This window comes from Pseudorasbora parva, chromosome 25, assembly GCF_024679245.1.
Source record: "Pseudorasbora parva isolate DD20220531a chromosome 25, ASM2467924v1, whole genome shotgun sequence".
Taxonomy (NCBI): domain Eukaryota; kingdom Metazoa; phylum Chordata; class Actinopteri; order Cypriniformes; family Gobionidae; genus Pseudorasbora; species Pseudorasbora parva.
Genome location: NC_090196.1, coordinates 4,403,361 through 4,418,751, shown reverse-complemented (window position 1 = coordinate 4,418,751; position 15,391 = coordinate 4,403,361). Strand labels below are relative to the sequence as shown.

At 40.7% G+C, this 15,391-nt stretch overlaps 1 protein-coding gene across 1 annotated transcript in view; it reads left to right on the top strand.

Moving 5' to 3' along the window:
• Nucleotides 1–3,339: 3,339 nt before the first annotated feature.
• frs2b (fibroblast growth factor receptor substrate 2b) overlaps nt 3,340–15,391 on the top strand; it is a 45,038-nt gene continuing 32,986 nt past the window's right edge. The window contains exon 1 of the mRNA XM_067436018.1: nt 3,340–3,689. The gene's annotated coding sequence lies outside the window, so the exon portion shown is untranslated. The remainder of the gene's footprint in view (nt 3,690–15,391) is intronic.

Here is a 15,391-nt window from a genome sequence, read left to right as displayed (position 1 = left end):
GTAAGACCTTTAGATCTTAGATCTAGACGGTTTAAGATATTTTATATTTAGTCTGACAATGCAAGTGTATGCACACTATACTGTCCATGTCCAGAAAGGGAATAAAAACATCATCACAGTAGTCCATATGAGACATCAGTGGGTTAATTAGAGTCTCTTGAAGCATCCAAAATACATTTGGGTCCAAAAATAACAAAAACTACGACTTTATTCAGCATTGTCTTCTCTTCCGCATTTGTGTTCAGTCCTCAAATAAAGATTCAAACGGTTATGAATCAGTGAATTGATTCATGATTCGGATTGCCAATGTCTTGTGATTTCAGCAGTTTGACACACAATCCGAATCATCAATCAATTCGCGTACAGAGAGGGCATGGGCTCAAAATGGCCCTCTTTTCTGGGGCCCGAACTAAGTAGGTCCCACATGGGCAAACCCAGATGGGCTACCCATGTGGGACCTAGTGTTAGCAGTCTTTTTTGAGCTTTAATATTCACAGACACCATTGAGATTTGATTGATTGTATAGCCCTACTTTTGATTTATGTCTTTCAACTACAACAACAAAAATAATGTCAATATTAAAATATCGCCCAGGAACACTTGGTAAGATGATGTAAAATTAGAACAGCCTTCTATCTGTAAAAGTTTTACTTCTTTGCTCGTTGTTTTGTTTTAATTCTCGTGCACTGACTCAGGGGTGTTGGGCAGGGGGTAATAGTGGAACTGATGGGGGGGGGGGGGGGGGGCACACATATATATTGATAATCCATAATATTAACATGACAAAATTAGTTGTTAGGGGCCCACCTGCACTGTCTCATTCAATGAGTTTGTCGAATCGCCAATGGTGCGGTATTAAATTAATCAATGAATCATAAAATGGCTCTGATATGTCACTAGACATTAAGAAATCATGTTCATTTCAAATACTTCTATCACTGACAACAGTAGTCCGGTCAGGATATTGTCATTTAAAAGACCCGTTCTTCGCGATTCCATCTTTCAAACTTTAGTTAGTGTGTAATGTTGCTGTTAGAGCATAAATAATACCTGCAAAATTATAAAGCTCTCGCTTCAATGCCAAGCGAGATATTTTATTTAACAGAAGTTCCCTTTCAAAGCCTACAGCGAGCGGCCGGTTTGGGCTACACCGCTGCACTTCCTGCTGTGATGACGTCACTAGAACCGTTTGTTGACTAACCCTCCGCCCACAAGAACATGCAAAATAGGGGGCGTGGTCTCGCTGCTCTCCCACGTGGAGAAGAGCGCACATTCAGTGCTTTCATCGCCCCGTTATGGTAAGAGGCGGGACCTTTCCGGGCAAAGTGCGCTAAGCTGCTGTCCAATCACAACACGGTAAGCGCTGGCCCAATCAGAACTCGTTACGCGTTTAAGGAAATCATCAGGCCGTTTTTAGGACAGAGGAAACAGCGTTGTACAGATAAGTAAATTGTGTGAAAAATACTGTGTTTTTTTACACGCGAAACATGAACTCGTTATATTGCACACTGTAAACATAATCAAAGCTTCGAAAACACGCGAAGAACGGGACCTTTAAAAGTTATTGTTGCAGATCAGCTGATGTTGATGTTGTATTTTGGCCTGAAGCTCCGCTCTCCACCTATTGACCAATCACGAAGTCAGTAATCGGGTTGCCAGATCTGTTCTAGTTACCACAGCTGAGCTACAAACGTTCCTGCTGATCCTGCAGCCAATCTGGCAACCTCGAGTCAGGGGGAGGGGGAGGGGGATACACCGCTCTACTGTCATCTGAAAGTGACTGCAGTACCAGCTTTGGCCACAATCTTACATACACTTCCTTTAATCATCAGCAGTTATAGAGAAGAAGTGGGAAGAGTTGGAGGGGGGTAGAGTAGAGGGGAAAATGTTGTAAATAGTTTGTAGACATAATAGACATAAGACATAAAATAGACATATGTGTCTGAGGTGTTGCTGATTTTGTTCTGGTAGCAGGAAACCTTGGCCATAGAAGCATTAGAGGTAAACGATGACAAACAAGATTTGCTGAGGTCAGCTTGGTCTTTAGCCTTTCGCCATTTCCTCTCAGATGTTCTGAGCTTGGTTTGATGGCTGCGAAGAGCATGAGCTAATGATAAAAACCGCAATAAGCGGATATGAACAGGAATGAAGAGTGAACAAGTTTGTTTATGTGTGTGTGTGTGTGTGTGTGTGTGTGTGTGTATGTGTGTGTGTACGTATGTGTGTCTATTAAAATGTTTCTTCGTTTGTGCATTTGTGCTAGTACCAATGCAGGCCTTGATTATGTGTGAAAATGTTAGGATGTATACAGGATTTATTGATTTTATTTGCAAATTTCTCTGTAGTCACAGTGTCTGCGTGTGAGTGAGCATGTTCGTTCCACTACAGTTATGCTCTAGTACCAGGCTTTTATTTCTGTGTGGAAATTTTCAAATTTATTGATTTCATTTTTTTTTGACACAACTTTTTGTGTTTCCCATTCCTTTTCAATGTGGGGTCATAAACTTCAATGACTTTTAAAGTAAACTTTTTTTCTTTTCTTTTTTTTAGACACCTTCAGAACAACCAAATCAAACCCAAATTTGTGTGTTTGTGTGTAGGCAAACGTGACAAAATCTCATGCCACTGAGATTTAAACTAAAAATTTTATCATATTGACCCCAGCGATCATTAAAAGGTTAAATATTTGCATATAAAACATTAGCATATAAAATGTTTTATATTTAAGCTTTAAGTCTTTAATATTTTACATAATTTAAATTACACACATTAGGTATATTGTTTACCATGAAGACTTATGAAACAAATGGTGTCATTGAGGAGAGTGATGTTTTAAGAAAATAAAGAAATATCTAGGTAAATATATGGACAGAATATTTAATTGTGCATAATTTCCATCAAAGTTGGCAACAAAATATTAATTGTGCACATTTAGGATACGCAAAATGCTAAGATACAGAATGTTTTTGAGATATCAATGGTGTAAATGTAATCTGTTGTTTCAAAAAATATTACTACAACAACAATTTTTGTGATGTATGTACAGTTTATCAACTGTTGTACTATAGCCGATTTAAAATAGTTTAACTAGTAGCCTAATGGAGATTAATAGTGTTTCAAGAGTTAGAGTCCATAAGACCAAAATTGTCCATCGTTTAAGAAATATTCAATAATGCTAGGTGCAGCACTGTGTATTTGAGAGATGATGTCGGTGATTTTTCTGAAGAAATGTATTAGGTACTGACTGTAAACTGTAGTTTTTAGGGCACTTACTCCAGACGAGACGACCCATTCTACGCTGAGCTTCCAACACTCGCTCCATGTAACCCACGTAAAATGACGCGCATGCGCAGTGTCTCCCAGCTAAATGCTAACGCTAGCACACACTAGTTTGCAGCGGCCCCAGATAGCAACAAAATTACCCAGGAAATAGCCTTAACTCAGAATTTACTCTTAAATATGAACTTTAACTTCACATCATCATACGCTACGCCGGGCCGTTGAACGTGCTTTATGTAGTTATCGTGTAGTTATTGAGTGCAAGAGGGAGATTATTTTGGCGCTCGGGCGGACTTGTGCTAGTTTGGCTAATGATTCTTACTCTTCATAAAGTTAACATATGAACCTGTGATAATATGTGGAATATTAATCGATGAAAAGTACCCACCCTGACTGATCACCAGCTTATCGTAAGTATTTTCCCCATGTGCTTAATAGAATATGTTTATCTAGCTAATCTTATCAGATGTCTGTTAGCTGGGCTGCGTGAATGCAGTTTGAATTCATGCAGTAGATGTGATGAAATACACAACACAAATGTGCCAGTACAAACTTTATTGGGTTTATTATGATTTGATCGAATAACAATAATTTGTATTTATTTTATTCCACTCTCAATTTGAATTATGTCAGTTGGTAAATGCTTAGATGGAAAGTTCACTTGGATATTTCGTGATGAGTTTAAATGTTAAATTTGAATTGAAACTATTCCTACCAAAGTAAACAGTGCTGCTTCACTTCTTATTAATATACGGAGTATATTTGCGTACGTTTATATATAAACCTTATAAAAGTAATGATGCGACCAACATGTATAAATATATAAAAAAATAAAATGTCATTCATAGAGAGCCCCTGATATCAGATAATGAACTAACTTCAGGCAAGGTTAGTTTAGGGTGCAACGTCACATGGTGTGACTCCACAAAAATGTATTAATTATTTTAAAAAAAAACTTGACTTTTTTTTTTTGCAGTCACGTGTGTGCGCGCAAGGTTTAGAGAAATATGTGACCCTGGAGCACAAAACCTTGCATCTCACGAGTATATTTGTGGCAATAGCCAACAATACGTTGTATGGGTCAAAATTATACATTTTTCTTTTATGCCAAAAATCATTAGGACATTAAATAAAGATCATGCTCCATGACGATATTTATTAAATTTCCTACTGTAAATATCAAACATGTATTGTAATTTGCATTGCTAAGGACTTTATTTGGACAACTTTAAAGGAGATTTTATCATTATTTCGATTTTTTTTTTTTTTTTTTTTTTGTACCCTCAGATTCCAGACTTTCAAACAGTTGTATCTTGCGTTAAATATTGTCCTATGCTAACAAACCATACCCTACATCTCAATTTAAAAAAATTCCGACTGGCTTTGTGGTCCAGGGTCACGTTATTTTTTTACTTGGTGTTTTTTTTTTTTTTTTACTATATATATATATATATATATATATATATATACACACACACACACCTAAAGGATTATTAGGAACACCATACTAATACTGTGTTTGACCCTCCCGCCTTCAGAACTGCCTTAATTCTACGTGGCATTGATTCAACAAGCTGCTGAAAGCATTCTTTAGAAATGTTGGCCCATATTGATAGGAGAGCATCTTGCAGTTGATGGAGATTTGTGGGATGCACGTCCAGGGCACGAAGCTCCCGTTCCACCACATCCCAAAGATGCTCTATTGGGTTGAGATCTGGGCCCGTATTTATCAAGCTTCTCAAAGTGCTATTTTAGTCTTAAGTGCTGAAAATTCATGAAATTTACTCCTACTTTCAAACTTTAGTATAAAAGCAAGTTATCAAATTTCTTAAAGCTAAGAATCACTCTTACTCTCCCAGTTATTTAAGACAGCTCGAGAGGTCTCTCAAGTGGTTAGGAGTTGCCAGTAGGGGCTTGTGATGGTGCTGAGGAGACAGAGACGTGCGCAAATCTTTCAATAGAGGGAGAATGTGTTCGAAATGTTTGACGACAAGCAGTTAATCAAACAGTATCGTTTGGACAGAGCAGACATCATCTTTTTCAGCGCTGGTTAATGTTGGGTTTTATTAAAAACAAACAAAAACAAAAACACAGAGTAATTCAGCAAGCAGGAGCGATCTCTTCTTCCTCCTGCCATGTCGGTTTTCTTTTGGAATCCATGGTGGTTGATTATATATTTTAAAAAAATCTAGGCTATATATAGGCAGGTATTTAACAGCACACCAGTTTAAAACATTTAATTAAATGGATGAAAACATGTTTATCTTTTTATTTAAAATGTGTATATTATAAGGTATTCTCTTGAAAACTCTATATTGTCAAATGTGTATTGGATGTAAACTCCTCTTAGGAATTTCACCATTCAATGTGAATTTATCTGAGGATATTCTTAAATAAGGACATCTATTCAGTGATTGGTTCAGGCCTATGACATCATCCAAAATTCCATTTGTGGCACAGCAAAGTGTCGTAAATCCACTCTAAGACTAGCACTTAAGATTTAGCCTAAAGTTTGCCAAGAAAACATCCCCCACACCATTACACCACCACCCCCAGCCTGCACAGTGGTAACAAGGCATGATGGATCCATGTTCTCATTCTGTTTACGCCAAATTCTGACTCTACCATCTGAATGTCTCAACTAATTTTGGTGAGCTTGTGCAAATTCCAACCTAGCTATCGGTATTGGTAAAATCCACTATCGGTCAACCTCTAGTCATCTGCTGTTGTAGCCCATCCGCCTCAAGGTTGTGTGTGTTGTGGCTTCACAAATGCTTTGCTGCATACCTCGGTTGTAACGAGTGGTTATTTCAGTCAAAGTTGCTCTTCTATCAGTTTAAATCAGTCGGCCCATTCTCCTCTGACCTCGAGCATCAACAAGCCATTTTCGCCCACAGGACTGCTGCATACTGGATGTTTTTCCCTTTTCACACCATTCTTTGTAAACCCTAGAAATGGTTGTGCGTGAAAATCCCAGTAACTGAGCAGACTGTGATATACTCAGACCGGCCCGTCTGGCACCAACGACCATTCCACATAGAAGAATTGCTAAAATCACCTTTCTTTCCCATTCTGACATTCAGTTTGGAGTTCAGGAGATTGTCTTGACCAGGACCACACCCCTAAATGCATTGAAGCAACTGCCATGTGATTGGTTGATTAGATAATTGCATTAATGAGAAATTGAACAGGTGTTCCTAATAATCCTTTAGGTGAGTGTATATCCACAACAGGGGCGGCGTTTATGTATGGCAAAGTAGGGGAACTAAACCGCTCATGATGCTGCTCTTTATTTCTGTTGCAGCTTTGAAAAGCAAATAAAAACAGCCTAACGCTGTGTCCCAACCAGACACAATGCGACAAGATATTCAGGGGTAAACCACACTCAACCTGAGATAAATCAATCAAAAACAGCACAGCCAATCAGTGTGTGGGTGGGCTCTCTCAAAAAGCGCGCTGACTGCATTCACAAGTAAAAATGAATAAGTACAATATCGAATTCTCCTGTCTCGTTTGGTTAGGACACCGTGAAGGCTTATATGGCTGTTTCAGTATTTGCGTTGTTAATGTTGTTAGAGGATTAGATCACTCAAAAATAAAAATAACCGCATGATTTATTCTCCCTCAAGTCATTCTAGGTGTATATGACATTCTTCTTTCAGACGAATACAATCAGAGTTATATCCTGGCTAATCCAAGCTTTATAATGGCAGTGACTGTTGGGCCTTTTTTTCATAGTCCATAAAAGTGCATCTATCCATTATATAACGGTTCCGGGTGGTCCTTCTGAAGCAAAGTGATGCAAAAATATCTAAATATCTTTTGTGTGTATATGTGTGTGTGTTTATATATATATATATATATATATATATATATATATATATATGGCCCTATAAAATCTGTTTTATTTTTTCCCAAATTCCGTTTTATTTCCCAAATTCCGTTTTATTATTTCCCAAATTCCGTTTTATTATTTCCCAAATTCGGTTTTTCCGTGTTAATTTTTGCAAATTCCGTTTTATTATTTCCCAAATTCCGTTTTATTATTTCCCAAATTCCGTTTTATTATTTCCCAAATTCCGTTTTATTATTTCCCAAATTCCGTTTTATTATTTCCCAAATTCCGTTTTTCCGTGTTAATTTTTGCAAATTCCGTTTTTCCGTGTTAATTTTTGCAAATTCCGTTTTATTATTTCCCAAATTCCGTTTTATTATTTCCCAAATTCCGTTTTTCCGTGTTAATTTTTGCAAATTCTGTTTTATTATTTCCCAAATTCTGTTTTATTATTTCCCAAATTCCGTTTTATTATTTCCCAAATTCCGTTTTATTATTTCCCAAATTCCGTTTTATTATTTCCCAAATTCCGTTTTTCCGTGTTAATTTTTGCAAATTCCGTTTTTTCCGTTTTAATTTTTGCAGATTCCTTTTTATTATTTCCCAAATTTCGTTTTATTATTTCCCAAATTCCGTTTTTCCGTGTTAATTAAGGTTAAGAGGCGTGCACCTGAGACCCGTAGCCGTAGTGACAACTTGTTTGACAGTTGTCAGACTCGCAAAGACGGATAGTGATTGGAGTGAGGACAGCAGCTTTGCAACAGAGCGGTCATCTAAAGTAGAGGACTTTTCTCCACCACCTTCACCTGAAGTGGAGGAGGGTGAAATGTCTGTAGACACAGAGCCTTATCAATCGAGCCGCTGGCACAAACTACGTTAACTCCCGATGCCGACGATGCTTTCATTCATTCATTCATGCTAGCGAAGCAGCAGCGCAAGAGAGAATGAGATCACTAACTAATCTATGAACACTGAATAGCCATATCCTTATACTTAATGCCACTAAAAAAGCGCAGGACCAATAATTTCAAACCTAATAGCCTTTTACAACAGATTTCCTCATATTAAATATTCCTCATGCATTAAATAAAAGTTAGACTACATACGCCAGCAGTCTAGCACGTTAAGGATTTGTTGTTCGTTACCACGGCAACCATTTGCGTGTCAGGGTTTGTCTGAAAGCGTCTGAGGTATGAAAATTATCTGTAGACATGACGGGCGGCAAAACTATCAGAAGAAAAGCTTAACATGTACTTACAACTGCATTATTTATCTGTATTTTCTTCATTAGGATGTTGAAAGCAAGTGAAGAGAGAGTTTCATTCATAATGTTTCTACTTCATTTAACATGAGCGCTCATACTGGACTGAAGCCGTTCTCATCATGTGATCACGGAAAACATTTCTCAGGGCGTGGTGAGCTCGTGCCAGGGGCGTGGATAGTGAGCCGTTGGAAGTACCATCCTACGTCACGAAGTACCACAACGTCCAATAGGAAAATTCAACTGCAGTAGCCACCGTTCAACCTTAAGAGGGCAGCACTAAGACGTTTTTACACCATATATTATAGAATTAAAACACTTTATACCCAAATGTCAAAATATTTACTCTAATCAATAAACAGCATTAATAAAGCCCCAGTCTTGCAGATCATTAACTAAAAAAAGTTGGTTTAGGGTTTAGTTACCCTTTAAAAGCTTTTAATGTTAATATAATAGAACATAAAAGAAAAAATAGGAATGTCCTTAAATTTATTGAGGTAACAAACATCACATTTACTTTTTAGGACAAATACTGCATGATGCAACATAACACTGCACTTTAAGTACTTCAAATATTAATGGTTATTAGCATTAAACTTTCCGGTAAATGAGTGCTCAATTAGCTTTTTATACTAATAAAACTAATAAAAATCAGAAGAATAATCTTTTACATACAGAACTGTTAAGTAAAACATTTAAAGCTGAAAATGAACATGAAAAAATAACACATTTCACCATGAAATCATGTAGTGCAGGGATTCCCAAAGTGTGGTGCGCGCACCCCCAAGGGTACGCGAGCTGCCACCAGGGAATTTTTCCAGGCAAGAGGAAAAATGTAATGGCGGTCTGTTTTTTTAATGAGATTTTCCATACAACAAAAAAAAGACAAGATGATCGCGAAAGATTTGGTTTCAAAGTGAAATGTAAAAGTGCCTATTTAAGTGAGTTTGTCATTGTGCGATGTTGTGTTTTTCATTAAGAATAATAGGCTAATGAACCCACAGTTCAAGCACCCCGCCCCCGAATCTGCGCTAATTCGAAACTAAAATCAGCTTGGCTGCATAGAGTGTGCACTTACTGACGAGCTGTCATTCACAGTGTGCGCGCACTGGCGCGGTTTCAGTTCATGCATATGGAAGCTTAACTTTCATAGGAATTCATTGAAAGTACTCGCTTTGCTCCGCTCCGTTATTAATGCCGGAGCAGCTGTGTGCATATGTTCCTTTCGGTTAGATAGAATTAGTGATTTAAAAACCCAGTCGGTGATACTGGTCACACGTTAATTAACCGGTGGGAATTTCCACACCGTCACATCTCTATGCGTGCCAACTCGTTTCATTCATTCCATATTATATATATTATATATATGACCGAAATCAGGGAAACAGTCAAGTGGGACGTTGTTATTGTCATTCGTGTTCTGGTTATTTACGCATCATTAAACATGAGTCTTTATATGGCGATAAAACAAAGCTTTGTTGGTTTTTTGTTTTGGTTTTTTTGAAGTGGGTATTTGGGGTGCGCCAACCCGTTCGGGACATAGAAGGGGGTGCGCAGGTAAAAACGTTTGGGAACCGCTGATGTAGTGAATTCTGTGTTTAACAATAACTATTATGATATCCAGAGCTGTGAAAAATGAAAATAAAATCCACGAAAACACAACACTGCCAGAAGTTTTTTTCCCCAACTTCAAAGGCCCCTTTAAATTATTAAAACTAGAGGCTTATCTTAACTTTAAGGTTACTTTTATCATGTAAATTACTCATATACAGCATGTTATATGTGTTTGGAACAGAGGGGAACACTTGCATTTGCAAGAGATATGCTGCCTAATGTGCCAATCATAAATCAAAGCATGAGAATAACAGGGGTCGAGCAGAACACCGGAAAATCTGACAGAATGGACAATATTTGTCTGTATTTGCAATACATGAGCCGCGGTTCAGCTGCGCGCGACCAATGGTGCCTGTGTAAAGCACAACGGGTGCGCGGCTCCCGCTCTCCATACGCAAAGCTTCTGTGCTGCCTGTGCGTGCAGTAGTGATGGGAAGTTCGGTTCTTTTCCGCAAACCGGTTCTTTCGGACAGTTCGTTTCAATGAACCGGTTAAAAAAAACAGATCATCGTTTTTTTTTACGTCCTTACGTAATCACGTCATTTCTATCATACTGGCGGACGAAAATACATTCAAACACATTTATATAAAGTATTTGTAATTAAAACAATAAAATAAAAAAATAGTATAGTAATAATTATTATTGTCATCATCATCATCATCTTGGATACGTTTTTTCATTCATGTTTTGCAAAAGCACTCAATACAGCCACTGTCGTGCAAACACTGATGTTTTACACAGATTTAATAAACTTACATTGACAACATAAACCTACACAAATCCTCGGTTCACCCGTGCTCATATATTATCAGCATCAGTTGTCCGAGAGAAACAGCTGTCCGAAATAACTCGGTTTAAGACGACGCTACGCAGAAGATCAAACGTGTCCGACAGAAACGGTTCTCGATTCTGTACTGGTGATCCGAAAGATCGAACGTGTCCAATAGAAACGGTTCTCGATTCTGTACTGGTGATCCGAAAGATCGAACGTGTCCGATAGAAACAGTTCTCGATTCTGTACTGGTGATCCGAAAGATCGAACGTGTCCGATAGAAACGGTTCTCGATTCTGTACTGGTGATCCGAAAGATCGAACGTGTCCGATAGAAACGTTTCTCGAATCTGTACTGGTGATCCGAAAGATCGAACGTGTCCGACAGAAATGGTTCTCGATTCTGTACTGGTGATCCGAGCGATCGAACGTCTCCGATAGAAACGGTTCTCGATTCTGTACCGGTGATCCGAAAAATCGAACGTCTCCGATAGAAACGGTTCTCGATTCTGTACTGGTGATCCGAAAGATCGAACGTGTCCGATAGAAACGGTTCTCGATTCTGTACCGGTGATCCGAAAGATCGAGCGTCTCCGATAGAAACGGTTCTCGATTCTGTACTGGTGATCCGAAAGATCGAACGTGTCCGATAGAAACGGTTCTCGATTCTGTACTGGTGATCCGGAAGATTGAACGTGTCCGACAGAAACGGTTCTCGATTCTGTACTGGTGATCCGGAAGATCGAACGTGTCCGACAGAAATGGTTCTCAATTCTGTACTTGTGATCCAGAAGATCAAACGTGTCCGACAGAAACGGTTCTCGATTCTGTACTGGTGATCCGGAAGATCGAACATGTCCGATAGAAACGGTTCTCGATTCTGTACTGGTGATCCGAAAGATCGAACGTGTCCGACAGAAACGTTTCTCGATTCTGTACTGGTGATCCGGAAGATCGAACGTGTCCGATAGAAACGGTTCTCGATTCTGTACCGGTGATCCGAAAGATCGAACGTGTCCGATAGAAACGGTTCTCGATTCTGTACTGGTGATCCGAAAGATCGAACGTGTCCGATAGAAACGGTTCTCGATTCTGTACTGGTGATCCGAAAGATCGAACGTGTCCGGTAGAAACGGTTCTCGATTCTGTACCGGGGATCCGAAAGATCGAACGTGTCCGATAGAAACGGTTCTCGTTTCTGTACCGGTGATCCGAAAGATCAAACGTGTCCGATAGAAACGGTTCTCGATTCTGTACCGGTGGTCCAAAAGATCGAACGTGTCCGATAGAAACGGTTCTCTCCTCTGTACTGGTGATCCGAAAGATCGAACGTGTCCGATAGAAACGGTTCTCTTATCTGTACTGGTGATCCGAAAGATCGAACGTGTCCGATAGAAACGATTCTCTCATCTGTACTGGTGATCCGAAAAATCGAACGTGTCCGATAGAAACGGTTCTCGATTCTGTACTGGTGATCTGAAAGATCGAACGTGTCCGATAGAAACGGTTCTCGATTCTGTACTTGTGATCCAGAAGATCGAACGTGTCCGACAGAAACGGTTCTCTCATCTGTACTGGTGATCCGAAAGATCGAACGTGTCCGACAGAAACGGTTCTCTCATCTGTACTGGTGATCCGGAAGATCGAACGTGTCCGACAGAAACGGTTCTCGATTCTGTACTTGTGATCCAGAAGATCGAACGTGTCCGACAGAAACGGTTCTCTCATCTGTACTGGTGATCCGGAAGATCGAACGTGTCCGACAGAAACGGTTCTCGATTCTGTACTGGTGATCCGGAAGATCGAACGTGTCCGATAGAAACGGTTCTCGATTCTGTACTGGTGATCTGAAAGATCGAACGTGTCCGACAGAAACGGTTCTCGATTCTGTACTGGTGATCCGAGCGATTGATCGTCTCCGATAGAAACGGTTCTCGATTCTGTACTGGTGATCCGAAAGATCGAACGTGTCCGATAGAAACGGTTCTCGATTCTGTACTGGTGATCCGAAAGATCGAACGTGTCCGATAGAAACGGTTCTCGATTCTGTACTGGTGATCCGAGCGATTGAACGTCTCCGATAGAAACGGTTCTCGATTCTGTACCGGTGATCCGAAAGATCGAACGTGTCCGATAGAAACGGTTCTCGATTCTGTACTGTTGATCCGGAAGATCGAACGTGTCCGACAGAAACGTTTCTCGATTCTGTACTGGTGATCCGGAAGATCGAACGTGTCCGATAGAAACGGTTCTCGATTCTGTACCGGTGATCCGAAAGATCGAACGTGTCCGATAGAAACGGTTCTCGATTCTGTACTGGTGATCCGAAAGATCGAACGTGTCCGATAGAAACGGTTCTCGATTCTGTACTGGTGATCCGAAAGATCGAACGTGTCCGATAGAAACGGTTCTCGATTCTGTACCGGGGATCCGAAAGATCGAACGTGTCCGATAGAAACTGTTCTCGTTTCTGTACCGGTGATCCAAAAGATCAAACGTGTCCGATAGAAACGGTTCTCGATTCTGTACCGGTGGTCCAAAAGATCGAACGTGTCCGATAGAAACGGTTCTCGATTCTGAACTGGTGATCCGAAAGATCGAACGTGTCCGACAGAAACGGTTCTCGATTCTGTACTGGTGATCCGAAAGATCGAACGTGTCCGACAGAAACGGTTCTCGATTCTGTACTGGTGATCCGAAAGATCGAACGTGTCCGATAGAAACGGTTCTCTTATCTGTACTGGTGATCCGAAAGATCGAACGTGTCCGATAGAAACGATTCTCTCATCTGTACTGGTGATCCGAAAAATCGAACGTGTCCGATAGAAACGGTTCTCGATTCTGTACTGGTGATCTGAAAGATCGAACGAGTCCGATAGAAACGGTTCTCGATTCTGTACTGGTGATCCGGAAGATCGAACGTGTCCGACAGAAACGGTTCTCGATTCTGTACTGGTGATCCGGAAGATCGAACGTGTCCGACAGAAACGGTTCTCGATTCTGTACTGGTGATCCGAAAGATCGAACGTGTCCGATAGAAACGGTTCTCGATTCTGTACTGGTGAGCTGAAAGATCGAACGTGTCCGACAGAAACGGTTCTCGATTCTGTACTGGTGATCCGAAAGATCGAACGTGTCCGACAGAAACGGTTCTCGATTCTGTACTGGTGATCCGGAAGATCGAACGTGTCCGATAGAAACGGTTCCTGATTCTGTACTGGTGATCCGAAAGATCGAACGTGTCCGACAGAAACGGTTCTCGATTCTGTACTGGTGATCCGAGCGATTGATCGTCTCCGATAGAAACGGTTCTCGATTCTGTACTGGTGATCCGAAAGATCGAACGTGTCCGATAGAAAAGGTTCTCGATTCTGTACTGGTGATCCGAAAGATCGAACGTGTCCGATAGAAACGGTTCTCGATTCTGTACTGGTGATCCGAGCGATTGAACGTCTCCGATAGAAACAGTTCTCGATTCTGTACCGGTGATCCGAAAGATCGAACGTGTCCGATAGAAACGGTTCTCGATTCTGTACTGGTGATCCGGAAGATCGAACGTGTCCGACAGAAACGGTTCTCGATTCTCTACTGTTGATCCGAAAGATCGAACGTGTCCGATAGAAACAGTTCTCGATTCTGTACTGGTGATCCGAAAGATCGAACGTGTCCGATAGAAACGGTTCTCGATTCTGTACTGGTGATCCGGAAGATTGAACGTGTCCGACAGAAACGGTTCTCGATTCTGTACTGGTGATCCGGAAGATCGAACGTGTCCGACAGAAACGGTTCTCGATTCTGTACTGGTGATCCGGAAGATCGAACGTGTCCGACAGAAAACGGTTCTCGATTCTGTACTGGTGATCCGAAAGATCGAACGTGTCCGATAGAAACGGTTCTCGATTCTGTACTGGTGATCCGAAAGATCGAACGTGTCCGATAGAAACGGTTCTCGATTCTGTACTGGTGATCCGAAAGATCGAACGTGTCTGATAGAAACGGTTCTCGATTCTGTACTGGGGATCAGAAAGATCGAACGTGTCCGATAGAAACGGTTCTCGATTCTGTACTGGGGATCCGAAAGATCGAACGTGTCCGATAGAAACGGTTCTCGATTCTGTACTGGTGATCCGAAAGATCGAACGTGTCCGATAGAAACGGTTCTCGATTCTGTACTGGTGATCCGAAAGATCGAACGTGTCCGATAGAAACGGTTCTCGATTCTGTACTGGTGATCCGAAAGATCGAACGTGTCCGACAGAAACGGTTCTCGATTCTGTACCGGTGATCCGAAAGATCGAACGTGTCCGACAGAAACGGTTCTCGATTCTGTACCGGTGATCCGAAAGATCGAACGTGTCCGATAGAAACGGTTCTCGATTCTGTACCGGTGATCCGAAAGATCGAACGTGTCCGATAGAAACGGTTCTCGATTCTGTACTGGTGATCCGAAAGATCGAACGTGTCTGATAGAAACGGTTCTCGATTCTGTACTGGTGATCCGAAAGATCGAACGTGTCCGATAGAAACGGTTCTCGATTCTGTACTGGTGATCTGAAAGATCGAACGTGTCCGACAGAAACGGTTCTCGATTCTGTACCGGTGATCCGAAAGATCGAACGTGTCCGATAGA